Source organism: Trematomus bernacchii, unplaced genomic scaffold (genome assembly GCF_902827165.1).
Source record: "Trematomus bernacchii unplaced genomic scaffold, fTreBer1.1, whole genome shotgun sequence".
In the NCBI taxonomy this organism is placed as follows: Eukaryota; Metazoa; Chordata; class Actinopteri; order Perciformes; family Nototheniidae; genus Trematomus; species Trematomus bernacchii.
The window spans coordinates 57,501-75,000 of NW_022987988.1; the positions used below are offsets into that span (position 1 = coordinate 57,501).

The window sequence follows — 17,500 nt, forward strand, 5'->3', positions numbered from 1 at the left end:
TGTTAAAGATGTTAGATAATCCTCCGTGATGTCGATTGTGTGGTTTTTATTCCTTATTCTGTGAAATCTCTTGCTCTTAAACTCTCACTTCTTCACGAGCGTTGTGCTTCCTCTCCGTCGCTCTGAAGGTTTCCCCCTCCCCTCCTCTCGTCTCTAATCCCACCTGCTACTCACTGAAACAAGCACGTGTGGAAAATAAAAGTGCATTTAATCCAGTTTATTTCTGACACACTTGTCTTGAGTTTTCCTCTCTTTATTTAATGGATGCATTGAAAGCTTTTACATAAAATCCTACTTTATTGCAAAGTAGGTTACGCATAAAATGAGGTCGCTTTCGTGTATAACGGTGCATACATACACACAGAAATATATCATATAAAAACTATTTTTTTACTTAAAGATTAATAACAGTATTTATAGTTTGTATTCTGAGTACATTTTCTCTGCACAATCAATATGTATACTTTTAAACTACGTACAATTTAGTACAAAATCACTACTTTACTCCACTTAAATTACTTAATGTATTCCCGTGTAAAGGAAGAATTAAATAAACAAAAATAATTAAATTAGAATAAATTAAATACAATCAAATAAAAATAATAATAAATACAATTAAATACAAATATTTAAATTAAATACAAATATTTAATAAATGAAAATAGAACATTTAAAGTAAAACTGTGCTACAATATATACCACATAAATATGTTAAAAATGTATACAAATATAAGAATTAATATGATGCTGAAGATAAAAGAAAGAATAAAATCCTGACGTTTTTGTAGATTTTATTATTTAAATATGAAATGAAAACAGATTATTGTTTGAAATGTACACTTAAAACAATAACTATCCTTAATATAGTGAAGTATATGAGTACTTCTTCCAACAGTACACTACTTATTGTTGTTATATGTAGGTGCACACGTATTTGTGGCCTTGTAGTAAAATCTTATATATACTTTAATCCTTCTTCTGTACTCTTAATTGATCTTTTTGGTGCTTTACGCCCACTTCATGTCTCCGTCTCTCTACCTTCTGAATGTCACTTGGTTTCAGTCCGTTTTCAGGAACTGAGTCACAGACCACACGGCGAACACACAGGATGTCGCTCTGTTTCTGTTTGTCACCTCAAACATCTCACTTTGTCATGTTTGAATCCACTGCAAGCAAAACAGACACTCTTCAAATGCACCGTGACGCCCTTGCATGATGCAAGAAGCTGTAGAAAAATGACTTTTGGTGCTTTTTTTGTTAAGATTTGACTGATTTCAGATGAGCTCAAGAGGGTTTTGCTTCTCTAGAAATTGATAAAATGATCTCAAACTTCTTGTATTTCTCCTTTTCCTTGCAAAACATTTAAATATTATGTCCACAGCAGCCCTAGTGAATTTGAATTGTTAAAAAAAGGGAGGTTTTACAGTCGGCAGTTGTGGAAAAAGTGCTGGGATTATTCACTTTAATGAAATAAAACAACAAGAAACATATTCACTGAAAAGAAGGATAAACACAAAAATAAACACAATTTTCTAAAAGTGAAATAACCCATTTAAGAGTACTGTCTAGTGGCATCTATAATCACAATTAAAGAACGAATATTTATACTTTCAAACCTAAAAGTTAATACTGTATTTCTGGTGAAATCCTTAAATCCGTATTCATCTGTTAAATGACTTCAGAAAACTCAGAATTTAGTCTCAAAAGGCCTCGAGGGGCCTTATTGAAACCCACAACAAAATGTACGTTTAAGAAGCTAATCAGATTATAACTCATTTTATTGGTCAAACATTGTTGATCATAAACTCCTAGAACATTTTAAATTGTAGTCACTTTATTAACAGTGTTATCAGAGGCTTATTGGAGATAAAAGGAGGCATGCACGAAAAAACTTGTCGTGGATAATTTAACATGACGACTTAGCAAATTCTAGTTTATCGTGAAACAAAAAGCTTTATGAACATGCGAAGATGAAGGAAACCAAGAGAACGAAGACCAGACAGAGTGGATTGGCCGTAAAGGAGGAAGAGGGGGCGTTGTCACCTGCGTTGTCACCTGCGTTGTCACCTGCGTTGTCACCTGCGTTGTCACCTGTAGGAGAAAACAAGGAGGACGTTAAAATGCAACGATATGAGAATAAAATATAATTTACAGAACATTTGTTGGTAAATAAAAGTGGCACAAGGTTGCACATTTTAGTACAAGTAAACACAGTAATGTATAATATAAAGACTATTGTCAAATAAAAAACGACTTAATGTTTGTTATTTAAATAAATAAAATAATTAAAATACAATTAAATACAATTATTTAATAAATTAACATAGAACATTTAAAGTAAAAATGTGCTACAATATATATATATAACATAAATATTAACATCCTGAAAGTGGCACAAGGTTTACATTTTAGTAAAATATTTGGTTCTACGGGTTAGTTAAAATTGTTGCTAACAGCCTACTGAACCATTGGATCCAATATGAAGTTCATTTTCTGTAAGAATGTGTTGCTCTGCTCTTGTAAGGATGTTAGCACGTGTGTTATGGTTTTACGAGCTAGTTGGTTAACATGTGTAGCTAACTAGCTAACAAACTACTATACGTTAGCATTGCACATACAGTAGATATTCCAATTTGAAGCTAATGTCTATAATACTGTGTTGCTCTTGTAAGGATGTTAGCACGTGTGTTATGGTTTTACGAGCTAGTTCGTAAACATGTGTAGCTAACGAGCTAACGGCGTACTAAAATGTAGCATTAAACATACAGTAAATCGTCCAATTTGAAGCTAATTTCTATAATACTTTGTTTCTATACTCTTGTAAGGATGTTAGCACGTGTGTTATGGTTTTACGACCTAGCTGGTTAACATGTGTAGCTAACTAGCTAACAAACTACTATACGTTAGCATTGCACATACAGTAGATATTCCAATTTTGAATGTCTATAATACTGTGTTGCTCTTGTAAGGATGTTAGCACGTGTGTTATGGTTTTACGAGGTAGTTGGTAAACATTTCTAGCTAACTAGCTAACGGCCTACTAAAATGTAGTATTAAACATACAGTTAATCGTCCAATTTGAAGCTAATTTTGAGAAGACTGTTTTGCTCTGCTCTAGTTAGCTAGCTAGCCTTTGCGTTAGAGTTTAGGCTGGTACGGAAAAATATAAAATCAGGATCTAATTATAATTTGTATTTAGACTGTAAACATTATTTGATACGGAAAACAGAGGGGTTTCTGCACAGTTTAACTTCCCTTAAATCCATTAGAGTCAAATATTACAGCTAACATACATTTAAAAAAAAAAAAATGAAGAGATTAGATGAGAGTGAGGGTACCTGATGGTTCCTCGTCATCCTGCCATGGTGGATGCAACGTGATGTTTCCAGTCAGGTTTACAGTCATGTTATAGTGATTTTCCCCATTTTCAAGCAAAGAATATTCATCATCATCATCATCATCGTTTTGTCCCCTTGATAAAATGACTGCGGCACCTAAACAAAGAAAGGGAGAGTAATTCAAATTGAGGAAAAATCTAAATTAAATAAATACATATTGTGCTTATGAAACATAGACATGTGAAGACAAACAACATGTATATATGTTATTATTTCATTTCTTGATTAAATTGGTTTTTGTTATTCAGTATTAATTAATTGGGCGAAAAATTTAAATATTCTGAGATTTTTATACAGGCTGATATTATTATATTATATATAGGTTTAAAAGAAAAATGGACACACACACACACACACACACACAGACACACAGACACACAGACAGACACACAGACCACACACACACACACCACACACACACACACACACACACACCACACACACACACACACACACACACACACACACACACACACACCACAGACAACCACACACACACCACACAACAACACACACACACACACACATACACAACAACAGACACAGACACAACACCACACACACAACAACAACACACAGACAACCAACAACAGACAGACACACAGACACACAGACACAACAGACACACAACAACAGACAACAGACCACAACACAGACACAGACAACACACAACACACACAGACAGACACAGACAGACAGACAGACACAGACAGACAGACAGACAGACACACAGCCAACCACACAACACACACACACAGACAGACAGACAGACAGACAGACAGACAGACAGACAGACAGACTTCTTAAACTCAGGGGCTCTAAGTCAATGGTAAACAGAGAGGAAATCAAAATGAAAGCGATGTAAAAGTAGTTTGATGGCGTGTGACTAAATGGAGTCGGAGACGAAGTTCACTTATATATTTAATCATAGGGCACAAACTGACTTTAATTATCCTTAAGTTGTATTTAATTATCTCTAGAACGCCCATCGTGAGGCCAAGAAAATAAATTGTAAGTAATGTACTTTAATTGTGACTACACTGATGTTAAAATCAAATTGTTGTTGTTGTTTCCGTACTCACCGATAACCCCTAACAGCAGGTAAATCTTCATCATCCCCTCCAGATGTCTGATATACAATCTCTCCAGCTGATTGAGTTTCTGTCTGTCAACTCGAAGCTAAATGAGTTCATACTGGAGACAGGAAGTATAACCACAATCTGCTGAGACCGAGATAATCTGACATCTTTACATCACTTTATCTCCATACTTGGCTCCGTGAGAAACACCGTTTATAACCTCCAGACAGCAGGGAGGAAGGATACACTTATTTCATTCTTTATTCAACACATGGCAGTTATTTTAATACAAAACATGTTCGCTTATACTGGTTGTTTTTCAGTTTTTTATAGTGCATAAAAGCAATATTCTTTCAGTTGCTTACAAATACTGAAACATAAAACCAGAACACAAAAGTCAACTTCAAACTGTCTCATTATGCTTTCTTTATACATTTTCTTAAACATAAAACATTTTCTCACAGCCCTTTCGGCAAAAAATGAAACCACTTCTTTACGCCAAGAGACACACTTCTGCTTTAAAGTAGCGCGTGCAAACTGATGTTTAACATTTCATTTCCTCCTTTGATAAAGACTATTTTCTGCAGTAAAAGTACTTCATTCTGACAATACTCCACTTCACTACAAGTCCTGCAAAACTGTACGTAAGTAGAAGTTTGTAATCACTCTTTGAAGTATTGATTGTGCAGTTAAATGTTCCCTGTATGTGTTTTTTGGAAAAATAAATGATATTTGCACAAGAAATTAAAAACCCAAGTACTTAAGGTAAAAGTACTGTGTAGTGAAATGTAGTTAACATACTTAAAGTAAAAGTACTGTGGAGTGAAATGTACTTAAAGTACTTAAAGTAAAAGTACTGTGGAGTGAAATGTACTTAAAGTACTTAAAGTTAAAGTACTGTGTAGTGAAATGTACATTGATTGAAAAGTAAAGTAGTGATTTTGTACTAAATTGTACGTAGTTTAAAAGTATACATATTGATTGCGCAGTGAAATGTACTCAGAATACATTCTATAAATACTGTTATTAATCTTAACTTAGGAGAAGTTTCTCAACAAATACAAACACCTCATCACTCAGTTTATCACAAACATATATTATATTAAATATTTTAAAAAGACATAAAGAAACAAATCGAGATATGTTTGGGTTTTCAGATTTTTTATTATTTTCACGTCATTTTGGCAATACCTGTTTTCACCAGCAGATGGCACTGTGTTTCACAACACGCAGCAGTCCATCCCATAGTCTTCATATTGAATGGGGAAAAAGCAGTCGCTGTAACTTTGACATCTTTTTAAATTAAGCTTAGTTTATAAAACTGTAGGAATAAATATTATATAAAATATGTTCTGTTGTTTTGGCCATCAGGTTCAACGCAGCGCAGGAAGGACACACACTTCAACTTAAAAACCATCAAATGCACATTTATACAAGACTGAAAAGTCACCTATTATGCAAAATCCACTTCTCCACGTCTCTTCTACATCAACATGTGTCCCCTCTTCTTCATGTCTCTTCTACATCAACATGTGTCCCCTCTTCTCCACGTCTCTTCTACATCAACATGTGTCCCCTCTTCTTCATGTCTCTTCTACATCAACATGTGTCCCCTCTTCTTCATGTCTCTTCTACATCAACATGTGTCCCCTCTTCTCCACGTCTCTTCTGCATCAACATGTGTCCCCTCTTCTTCATGTCTCTTCTACATCAACATGTGTCCCCTCTTCTTCATGTCTCTTCTACATCAACATGTGTCCCCTCTTCTTCATGTCTCTTCTACATCAATCATGTGTCCCCTCTTCTTCATGTCTCTTCTACATCAACATGTGTCCCCTCTTCTTCATGTCTCTTCTACATCAACATGTGTCCCCTCTTCTTCATGTCTCTTCTACATCAACATGTGTCCCCTCTTCTTCATGTCTCTTCTACATCAACATGTGTCCCCTCTTCTTCATGTCTCTTCTACATCACATCAACATGTGTCCCCTCTTCTTCATGTCTCTTCTTCATCAACATGTGTCCCCTCTTCTTCATGTCTCTTCTACATCAACATGTGTCCCCTCTTCTTCATGTCTCTTCTACATCAACATGTGTCCCCTCTTCTTCATGTCTCTTCTTCATCAACATGTGTCCCCTCTTCTCATGTCTCTTCTTCATCAACATGTGTCCCCTCTTCTTCATGTCTCTTCTTCATCAACATGTGTCCCCTCTTCTTCATGTCTCTTCTACATCAACATGTGTCCCCTCTTCTTCATGTCTCTTCTACATCAACATGTGTCCCCTCTTCTTCATGTCTCTTCTTCATCAACATGTGTCCCCTCTTCTTCATGTCTCTTCTACATCAACATGTGTCCCCTCTTCTTCATGTCTCTTCTACATCAACATGTGTCCCCTCTTCTTCATGTCTCTTCTACATCAACATGTGTCCCCTTCTTCATGTCTCTTCTTCATCAACATGTGTCCCCTCTTCTTCATGTCTCTTCTACATCAACATGTGTCCCGTCTTCTTCATGTCTCTTCTTCATCACATGTGTCCCCTCTTCTCCATGTCTCTTCTACATCAACATGTGTCCCCTCTTCTTCATGTCTCTTCTACATCAACATGTGTCCCCTCTTCTTCATGTCTCTTCTACATCAACATGTGTCCCCTCTTCTTCATGTCTCTTCTTCATCAACATGTGTCCCCTCTTCTCCATGTCTCTTCTACATCAACATGTGTCCCCTCTTCTTCATGTCTCTTCTACATCAACATGTGTCCCCTCTTCTTCATGTCTCTTCTACATCAACATGTGTCCCCTCTTCTTCATGTCTCTTCTTCATCAACATGTGTCCCCCTTCTCCATGTCTCTTCTACATCAACATGTGTCCCCTCTCTCTTCATGTCTCTTCTACATCAACATGTGTCCCCTCTTCTTCATGTCTCTTCTTCATCAACAGTATCTCCCTCTTCTCATGTCTCTTCTACATCAACATGTGTCCCCTCTTCTCCATGTCTCTTCTACATCAACATGTTCCCGTCTTCTTCATGTCTCTTCTTCATCAACATGTGTCCCCTCTTCTCCATGTCTCTTCTACATCAACATGTGTCCCCTCTTCTTCATGTCTCTTCTACATCAACATGTGTCCCCTCTTCTTCATGTCTCTTCTACATCAACATGTGTCCCCTCTTCTTCATGTCTCTTATACATCAACATGTGTCCCCTCTTCTTCATGTCTCTTATACATCAACATGTGTCCCCTCTTCTTCATGTCTCTTCTACATCAACATGTGTCCCGTCTTCTTCATGTCTCTTCTTCATCAACATGTGTCCCGTCTTCTTCATGTCTCTCTCTTCATCAACATGTGTCCCCTCTTCTTCATGTCTCTTCTTCATCAACATGTGTCCCCTCTTCTTCATGTCTCTTCTACATCAACATGTGTCCCCTCTTCTTCATGTCTCTTCTTCATCAACATGTGTCCCCTCTTCTCCGTCTCTTCTACATCAACATGTGTCCCCTCTTCTTCATGTCTCTTCTTCATCACCATGTGTCCCCTCTTCTTCATGTTCTCTCTTCATCACATGTGTCCCCTCTAAAGAGACTCTGAAAGTTTCAGGAACAAAGATTCTCTCTCTTTTTGATCCATTTTTATAAAACCTGTCTGAAAATGAGCTGATCAGATTTTGGCCACTTTATGATGTCATAACGATGTTTTGTCTTGTGTAACCATTAGCCAATCAGCAACCAAGGTACCCCCCCCCCCCCCCCACCTTATCACCTGAATCTCCTCCTAGAGCCACCATTGTGTTCTTTGTAACCAAATCTCTCTCAGAGGGGCGTGGGAGGGGCTCCTTTTTCATCTAAAGTAACAGACAGAGAATCAGCACTTTGGAAACAGGGCTGAAACAGAGGGGATTATGGGTTGCTGCAATGATCTGTTTGGTGTTTCGCCAATCAGAGACAGGCTCTGTATATATCTGAGACTGTGATATATTGATGAAAAACAGTATGATAGGGACCTTTAACATTTGATATTTGCACAAGAAATAAAAAACCCACACAATATAGAAAATGATCTTCAAAAGTATCTGTTTACATAGTTTTATCTCCAAGTATAAATACCGCTCAGAATAAAATAACAAATATTTAACAGTCCTCATATATCACTCTGACATGTTGTAATATTGTGTCACACTGTAGTTTTACATTTTTCAGTTAAATAATTGAATACAAATATTTATAAATACAAACAAAAGTTAGAGTAAGAATGTGCAATAAAATCAATGTAATAATAATTTGTATTTTAAACAAATATAAGAATTAAAGTAAGATTCCCCCCAAAACATTTTAAAATACATTTTTTTTAATTATTCATATCTTTTATTGGAATCTGTATTTTAACGCCCCTATGCTTATACAAATATTTAGTTTATTTTTACTTTGAATTCTTGCTTTAAGTCTCTTATAAATACAAAACACAATTTCCCCCGGGATAAATTAAGTGTTCTGGTTGATTAATATAAAATGGTGGCAATGCAGAAAAATCACATAAGTTCTGTAACATCCACATATATTACTCACATTTAATCATTTTTGTTGTGCATGTTTGTGCTTTTTGTCAGGCCTTTAACAAGCCTTGTGTCCTTTTTCTCCAGCGTACCTTCACACAGTACAATGCACTTTATTGTCCTCACTCCTCTCCTCCTCAGCAGACGGAGCGATGCTTGCTCCTGGGCGATGGCGGACATTTCTTTGAGGAATTCGGCGAACATCACGATGGCGAAGACTCTGTTTTGGCCTGCGTTGGGATGGGGGGGCATGCGGCAGAATGACATCCCCCTCCTGAGACTGGAAACTCCTCGACACACGGAGGGGACAGTGAACGCACCAGTAGCTTCAGGTAAACTGTATTTGGACAGTCTGCACTAATGTACATTTCTCTGACTGTTATTTTTGTATGTATTGATTGTTGTGCTTTTATTCATGTCTTAATGTGTGCATATGTATAAATGTGTCTGTTGATTGTGTATATATTCATCTTTTTATATATATTTTTACACACAAACTGAAAGATTGACAATAAAGTTGACTTGACTGTTCTGAGTTTTATGAAACTACAAACATTTAATTTTCCTCAATTTTTACTTATTTTTCCGGTATTTGTCAGCGTGTCACACAGAAATTGAAACAATACGTTTTCTGGGCATAGCGACAGAGTTATTGTATTAAAGCCACTTTAAAAATGTGTTTATGGGAATATTTGTTGGTTTTCCAAGAGGCATAGCTATAATGCTGTCCTGCCACTACTACTGGTACTCATGTAACTTTGTATTACTACCATTACAGCAGCTACTCTGCTAAATGCAAACCGCTCTTGTGTTGTTGTCCGGCTGGTGGGGGTTTAAGATGTGTCTCTGTGTGTGTGTGTGTGTGTGTGTGTGTGTGTGTGTGTGTTAGTGTGTGTTACTGACCTCTGAACTTGCTGTCCTGGTCTTTAGCCAGCAGGAACCTCCAGGCCTGAGTGAGCAGAGCGGGGAAATCAGGTCTGTCCGCCACGTAGAGCTCGATCTGAGCGTGAACTGACACCAACACCTGGGAACACACACACACACACACACACACACACACACACACACACACACACACACACACACACACACACACAACACACACACACCACAAAAAAAAGTAAATGCATACAGTATTATTATCATCATCGTTGTGTGGTGTGTGTGTGTGTGTTGTGTGTGTTGTGTGTGTGTGTTTGTGTGTGTGTGTGTGGGTGTGTGTGGTGTGTGTGTGTGTGTGTGTGTGTGTGTGTGTGTGTGTGTGTGTGTGTGTGTGTGTGTTACCTGGTAGAGTGTGCGCACGTTGTGTGTGTGTGTGTGTGTGTTGAGCAGGAAGTCTCTCAGCAGAGGCTGAGGGTACGACGCCAGCTGAGACAGGATTCCCGTCACCAGCAGATTCACAGAGATTGAATTTTCCAGAAGATTCTCCAGCCGGGACAACAAGACGCTGATGAACGGGCCTGTTGCATCATGGGAAAACTGCAGGTTAGTGTGTGTGTGTGTGGGTGGTGTGTGTGTGTGTGTGTGTGTGTGTGTGTGTGTGTGTGTGTGTGTGTGTTGTGTGGTGTGTGTGTGTGTGTGTGGTGTGTGTGTGTGTGTGTGTGTGTGACGCTAACCTTTACTCCATTTTGAAAACTAGCTAATTCCAAAAAGTATAATGAAATCTGGTCACAAAATGAAACTTAAATATAAATGTTCAAATATATTACACAGTAGTATTCATGTGCCCACTTTTCAAATACATTCAGTCAATTCAAGTTGGAAACATTGTCAAACAAATCTTAGTTGATAAAAAAAAGGCCACATTTGATTGATTTTGCTAACTTATAACTGCTCTAAACAACACACACCTGTAAAGGGAACTCCATGCCTCCTGCTTCCTTCCTTCCTGTCTCCTTCCTCTCCTTCCTCCATCACTTCCTCCTCTTCCTCCTCTCCTTCATCCCACGACGAGTCAAAAACAATCTCCTCTTCTTCCTCTTCCATTCTCTGTCTCAGCACTCGAACCCTCTTCCTAAACGAGCTAATGTCGTTAGCCACGTCGTCACAATCCGGCTCCACGCCTAAAGACAGCATTAACTCGTGGTATCGGGACAGGAAGTCGTCTTTTTTAGCGACTTCATCACTTTGTGGATTTATCAAGTGATTAATCCCAGAGTGGCCATTTTGTAACGTCCCTAAACATGTCGTTGGATGTTTGTCTTCTTCACGACCATCCCTTTTCGCTGATGATGAGTCGCTTATCGTTGAATCCATTCGTGAGTCTTCCTCCCCCTCCTTCCCTTTTATTCGCCTCCTCTTCTGCTTCCTGCTTCCTCTCCTCACTCCTTCTTCTCTCCTCCTTCTCTGCCTCCTCACTCCTTCTTCTCTCCTCCTTCTCTGCCTCCTCGCTCCTCCTCCGTGTCGACATTATACTGTTCACCGTTTCCATCACAGTCTTTCCAAATGTCGTCGTTTTGTTTCCTCGCACTCGCCGATTTGTCGCCATGATTCGCTCCAAAATGGCCGCCTTCGTTTCCCTCTGAGCGACCAGATTATAGACCAGAAAATCGTCTTGGAAGTCCGATTCCTCCACGTAGGACCCGTGCACCGACTTGGTTGCCGCACGCCTCATTTCCTGGATGTGTCTCGGAGGTAAAGGCGTCGAAATGCATCCGGAGACTTCCATCGTTACGCCGCCATTTGCTAATGAAGAAAGATCGTCGTCCGCAAAAATGTCGTCCCCACTCCAGCTCTAACGAACAACCAGGTTTTAAGGTTTGGTTTCCCGTAGAAAGAGGATCTGAGCAAGGAGGCGAGGGGGAAAAAGGCGGATGTCGGGGGAGTCGTTTTCGATCTGAGATACGATTTGTTCATCGTCTTCTTCAACGGTAGATCGGTATATTCGAGAGGCGGAGGATCGATGCCGTCGTACGGAGACGACCATCGCTCACACGCCCTGGAGAGGAAAGAAATAATCATCAGGACTGAAGATAAGAAAAGATAATAGAGAATAACACAATAGGAGTAAATAATAAACAAGTGTGTGAGGGTCTGTGTTTGTGAGTGTGTTGCAATTTAATATAATAATCTTTTAATTTCCTGCTGTGTTCCTCGAAGAGAACATTTTTCATTCTCCTCCTCTGCACACTTATGTATATATTTAACATGTTCATACAAATGCTTGATTGATTTGATTTGAATTTGATTTGAACGTTGTAGCATAATAAAAATGAAAGATGAGAATTATGATACTGTACAAACTTAAGCAGTGTCAAATTGATAAATAAATATTATTGACTTACAATGATATATAAACAACTTATCTACTTAATTACACATCCGAAAATGCTCAACTTTTACTGTGATACCCTGTTTCAATAGTCACTTATCACTTTATCTTTGCTGATATTATTATTTTAATTTGTATTCTATTTTATTCTTTATTTTACCTTGTGTGAATCCTGTTTTTTTTCATTCTGACACTGCTACAGTATTAACGCCTGAATTCCCCAAGGAGGATAAATAAAGTTCCATCTTCTCTTATCTTTTGGCCAAAGCTTGTGAATCTTGAAACGGACAGACTGCTGGTTAAATAAAGTATTGAATGTACGAGGAACTGACCAATGGGAGGAGTCTATGGCCTGGCGAGCGTCCCACAGGTAGTGAAGGTAGTTCACATCCATCAGGAACTCTGACGCTCTGCAGAAACCCACGCTGTCTGAAACATCTGACACACACACACACACACACACACACACAAACACACACACACACACACAACACACACACACACAACACACACACACACACACACACACACACACTCAATCTTTATTTATATATCACATGTAAAACAACCTCAGTTGACCAAAGAGCTGTCCAGGGAACACATTCAATATAGAATAGTGAAACAATAATTAGATTGGATTGGATTGTGTGTTTCTTTATATGTGTGTGTGTGCCGTGTGTCTGTGTGTCTGTCTGTCTGTCTGTCTGTCTGTCTGTCTGTCTGTCTGTCTCTGTCTGTCTGTTGTCTGTCTGTCTGTCTGTCTGTCTGTCTGTGTCTGTCTGTCTGTCTGTCTGTCTGTCTGTCTGTCGTCTGTCTGTCTGTCTGTCTGTCTGTCTGTCTGTCTGTCTGTCTGTCTGTCTGTCTGTCTGTCTGTCTGTGTGTGTGTGTGTGTGTGTGTGTGTGTGTGTGGTGTGTGTGTGCGTTGGTGGTGGGGTACTGACCGGCTGCTTTGGGCCAGTGGATGTGCTCTGAGTGTGTGTTGTTGTTGTGTTGTTGTTTCTGGGGCTCCAGGAGGGAAGGAGCAACAGGAAGGAGACGCTGGAAGAGGAGGAGCAGTGTTTTTCTGCTGAAGGGAGGAACGCTGCCTCCTGCTCAGGTGACTGCAGGGGACCAGATACCTGAGGACACACACACACACACACACACAACACACACACACAACACCACACACACACACAACACACACGCACACGCACACACACTCAGGGTCAATACTCTCTTGTTAGCCATCGTTCTTTCACAAGGGCTAAAAAGTAACTCAGTAAATATGAGTTTACAGTTTTCCACTCGGGTAAAGCAAGCTCTATTATCTGCCCAATGATACCTGCAATACCCTGAATATGAAGCCAGGTTGCAGATGAACAAACAATCTAATGAATAATATGTAAGTGTGTCTCCAGATCCAGACCTGAAGACGAGCTGCAGCATGACGTCCTCACAGAAGAGACCGATCAGAGTCCTGAACAGAGCCAGAGACACGGTGCCCAGCTGAGGGGGGAAGGGGAACATACTCAATCCCTATCTTTCCTTATTCAGAGAGCACATTCAAAACTACTTCAGTTCACCAAGGTGCTGGACAGGGAACACACACACTATAGGATAACACTATAGGAGTAACATAATACAACAATAAGTCAAAACAAGTTAAAAAGCACAATAACTAGAAAACATATCAAATAAAAACATTTAGAAATGTCAAAATGTATTAAAGACTGAGACAACAGCATGGAGGAGTGTGTGTGGTGAGTGTGAGAGCGTGTGTGAGTGTGAGAGTGTGTGTGAGAGTGTTTGAGAGTGTGAGAGTGTGTGTGTGAGTGTGTGTGTGTGTGTGTGTGTGAGTGTGTGTGTGTGTGAGTGTGAGAGTGTGTGTGAGAGTGTTTGAGAGTGTGAGAGTGTGGTGTGTGTGTGTGTGTGTGTGAGAGTGTTTGTGAGAGTGTGAGAGTGGGGGGTGGGTGTGTGGTTGTGTGCGTGTGTGAGAGTTTGTGAGAGTGTGAGGTGTGCGGTGTGGAGTGTGTGAGTGTGTGTGAGTGGTGTGTGTGTGAGTGTGTGTGTGTGAGAGTGTGTGAGAGGTGTGTGTGAGTGTGTGTGAGTGTGTGTGTGAGTGTGTGTGAGTGAGAGAGTGTGTGAGAGTGTGTGAGAGTGTGTGTGTGAGTGTGAGAGTGTGTGAGAGTGTGTGAGAGTAAAAAACACTTCATAGACATGGTTTTTGTATATTTTTATATATCTGAGACTCGTAATATATGCCTAAAAATAGCATGATAGGAGACCTTTAAAGACTGAAACAACAGCATGGAGGTGTGTGTGTGTGTGTGTGTGTGTGTGTGTGTGTGTGTTACCTGGAAGGGTGTGTTGACTCTGCTCACCAGCGTGTCCAGGATGTGCACGCCGTCGTGCGTGTGCAGCAGGATGAAGGACAGGAAGCTGTGCAGGAGGGCGGGGTCAGAGACGGAGCGCAGGAACAGATCCAGGTACGCCGTGGTGGTCATCACCTCCTCCACACTCACCTGGACACAGGAGGAACATACATACTCTTTTGTTTCTGTCTCTACTGTTTGTAAACCGTAAAGAATGAAACACCATAGATGAACCCACACAGAGAGACATACTCCAGTGTTTCTGTCTCCACTTTGTACAGGTTCTCATCTGTTTGTAAAGAATGAAAGGCCGTAACAAATGAACCCTACAAACAATTCCAATCCTGTTAGGAGAGGTCACAGAGAGCAGAAATCTGACCACACACACACACACACACACACACACACACACACACACACACACACTCTCAGTATTGTTATAATTTTCATCTGAGATCATCATTGTCAAAGAAAATAACAAAAAGTTTAGATGCCTGACACAAAGGAATAAAATCCTGATGTGTGTTGTGTGTGGTGTGTGCGTGTGTGTGTGCGTGTGTGTGTGTGTGTGTGGTGTGTGTGGGTGTGTGTGTGTGTGTGTGGTGGTGTTGTGTGGGTGTGGTGTGTGTGTGTGTGTGTGTGTGTTTGTGTGTGTGTGTATAGTGAGTGTGTGTTACCTGGTAGAGTGTGCGTACGTTGTGCTGGCTGTGTGTGTGTGTGTGTGTGTGTGTGTGTGTGTTACCTGGTAGAGTGTGCGTACGTTGTGCGGTGGTGTGTGTGTGTGTGTGTGTGTGTGTGTGTGTGTGTGTGTGTGTGTGTGTTTGTGTGTATACGTGAGTGTGTGTTACCTGGTAGAGTGTGCGTACGTTGTGCTGGCTGGTGTGTGTGTGTGTGTGTGTGTGTGGTGTGGTGTGGTGTGTGTGTGTGTGTGTGTGTGTGTGTGTGTGTGTGTCTGTGTGTGTGTGTGTGTGTGTGTGTGTGTCTGTTACCTGGTAGAGACTTTTTATTTATACATACAGTACTTATGTGGTCATTCCAATCAAGCCCCTTTGCATTGTGTTGACATACACCTGTGTTTTTCTTTGTCTCCACTTTACACAGGTTACTATCTGTTTGTAATGAAAGGCCGTAACAAATGAACCCAGAGGGAGATGAGGTGTCTCTCTCACCTTGTGCAGAGCAGGAGCCAGAACAGGAACCAGGAAGCCGTTGTAGATATATCCCAACAGCTGAGAGCGGATCGAGGGGTGAGACACCTGAGGGGGAGACAGTGTGTGTCACGGCACACGTATTTAATCTGTGACGTTGATCTACAACAAATCCTTGCATTTTAACATTTAAAAACGAGCAGATATGCCGGGAGACACGCGGAGACATGACCGTGATACTGAGAGATGATACTCTGAGACATCAAGGTTCAGTGATGCAGGATGCTAAATATCTGACGTGTGTGTGTGATGCTGTTCAGTCTGTGTGTGGTGTGTGTGTGTGTGTGTGTGTGTGTGTGTGTGTGTGTGTGTGTGTGTGTGTGTGTACCTTTGTAACAGCACTACAGAAGTCCAGTGAGTGCAGGAAGTGGACGAGAGCTGGAACCTGTGAAACCAAACACCAGGTGAGACGAGTGACATCTTTAAAAAAGGTAGCATCATTGTAGGAGACAGATACGTATTTAAAGTCATACATTCGCAAGACAGTTTGTCAGATATTCTCGGAAAAATACAATTGTGAATTTACGAGAAAGTCATCTCAAATTCACTCAGATAAAGCCCCATGATGTTACTCTCCAAAATATATTAATTCACTCAAATATCATAATCCCTTTATTCACACTAAAAACCTCCTTTGTTCTCAATTTGTAATCTGTCATTAACAGCAAATTCATTACTCTCATGCATCAGTTATTTCACTGTGTGTGTGTGGTGTGTGTGTGTGTGTGTGGGTGTGTGTGTGTGTGTGTGGTGTGGGTGTGTGTGGTGTGGTGTGTGTGTGTGTGTGTGTGTGTGTGTGTGTGTGTGTGTGTGTGTGTGTGTGTGTGTGGTGTGTGTGTGTGTGGTGTGTGTGTGTGTGTGTGTGAGTGTGTGTGTGTGTGTGTGTGTGTGTGTGTTACCTGCTGCCAGTCTTCCTGGTCCAGACAGTGCCAGTCTTCACTGTAAACATGCAGCCTGGCAGGAAGAGACGAGTACAGACCAGAGAGACCTGTGGCCAGCACCTACACACACACACACACACACACACACACACACACCACACACACACACACACACACACACACACACACACACACACACACACACACACACACACACACACACACACACATGAACACACATGAACACACAGGTCAGAAGGACACACACATTGTATGCTTTTAGGGACATTACATTCCGGTGCAGATTAGTGCATATTCTCTTTATAAATAGCAGAGAGGTGGGGCAGATACAGGAGGAGGGACAGGAAGTGTTTCCAGAGTTCATACTGAGTCTAGTTTAAACGTTTACAAGATTAGACATTGCTTGAATTTCTATAAAGTCCATTAAAAATGATTAATTACCAACACTATCTGGTGTTTTATCCACACAATGACTCATGTAGACCAACAAAAGGACGTAAAGAAGGGCACTTGAAATATCGTGTCAAAAAAGCTGCCAAGAAACCTCTGTTTTATTGATTATTTGATTTGACCACTATTTATTACCTTACATATCTTAAAAGTCATTATTTCAACAGATTGGGACATATCATTTGAGAGTTAGATGAGATGACTAATATCCCTTCTATTTTTATAATTTTCTTAACTTTGTATCTTTTTTATTAGCTAATTATTATTATCTGTACAGTCAGTGTTAAA

The 17,500-nt window shown here is 40.1% G+C and overlaps 1 protein-coding gene and 1 pseudogene across 1 annotated transcript in view; both read right to left on the minus strand.

The window, feature by feature from the left end:
• LOC117472035 overlaps positions 1 to 147 on the minus strand; it is a 7,801-nt gene extending 7,654 nt beyond the window's left edge. The window contains exon 1 of the mRNA XM_034117191.1: positions 1 to 147. This exon is cut by the window's left edge and continues 72 nt beyond it. The gene's annotated coding sequence lies outside the window, so the exon portion shown is untranslated.
• An 8,140-nt stretch (positions 148 to 8,287) lies between these two features.
• Positions 8,288 to 17,500, minus strand: part of LOC117472034 — a 14,582-nt pseudogene continuing 5,369 nt past the window's right edge.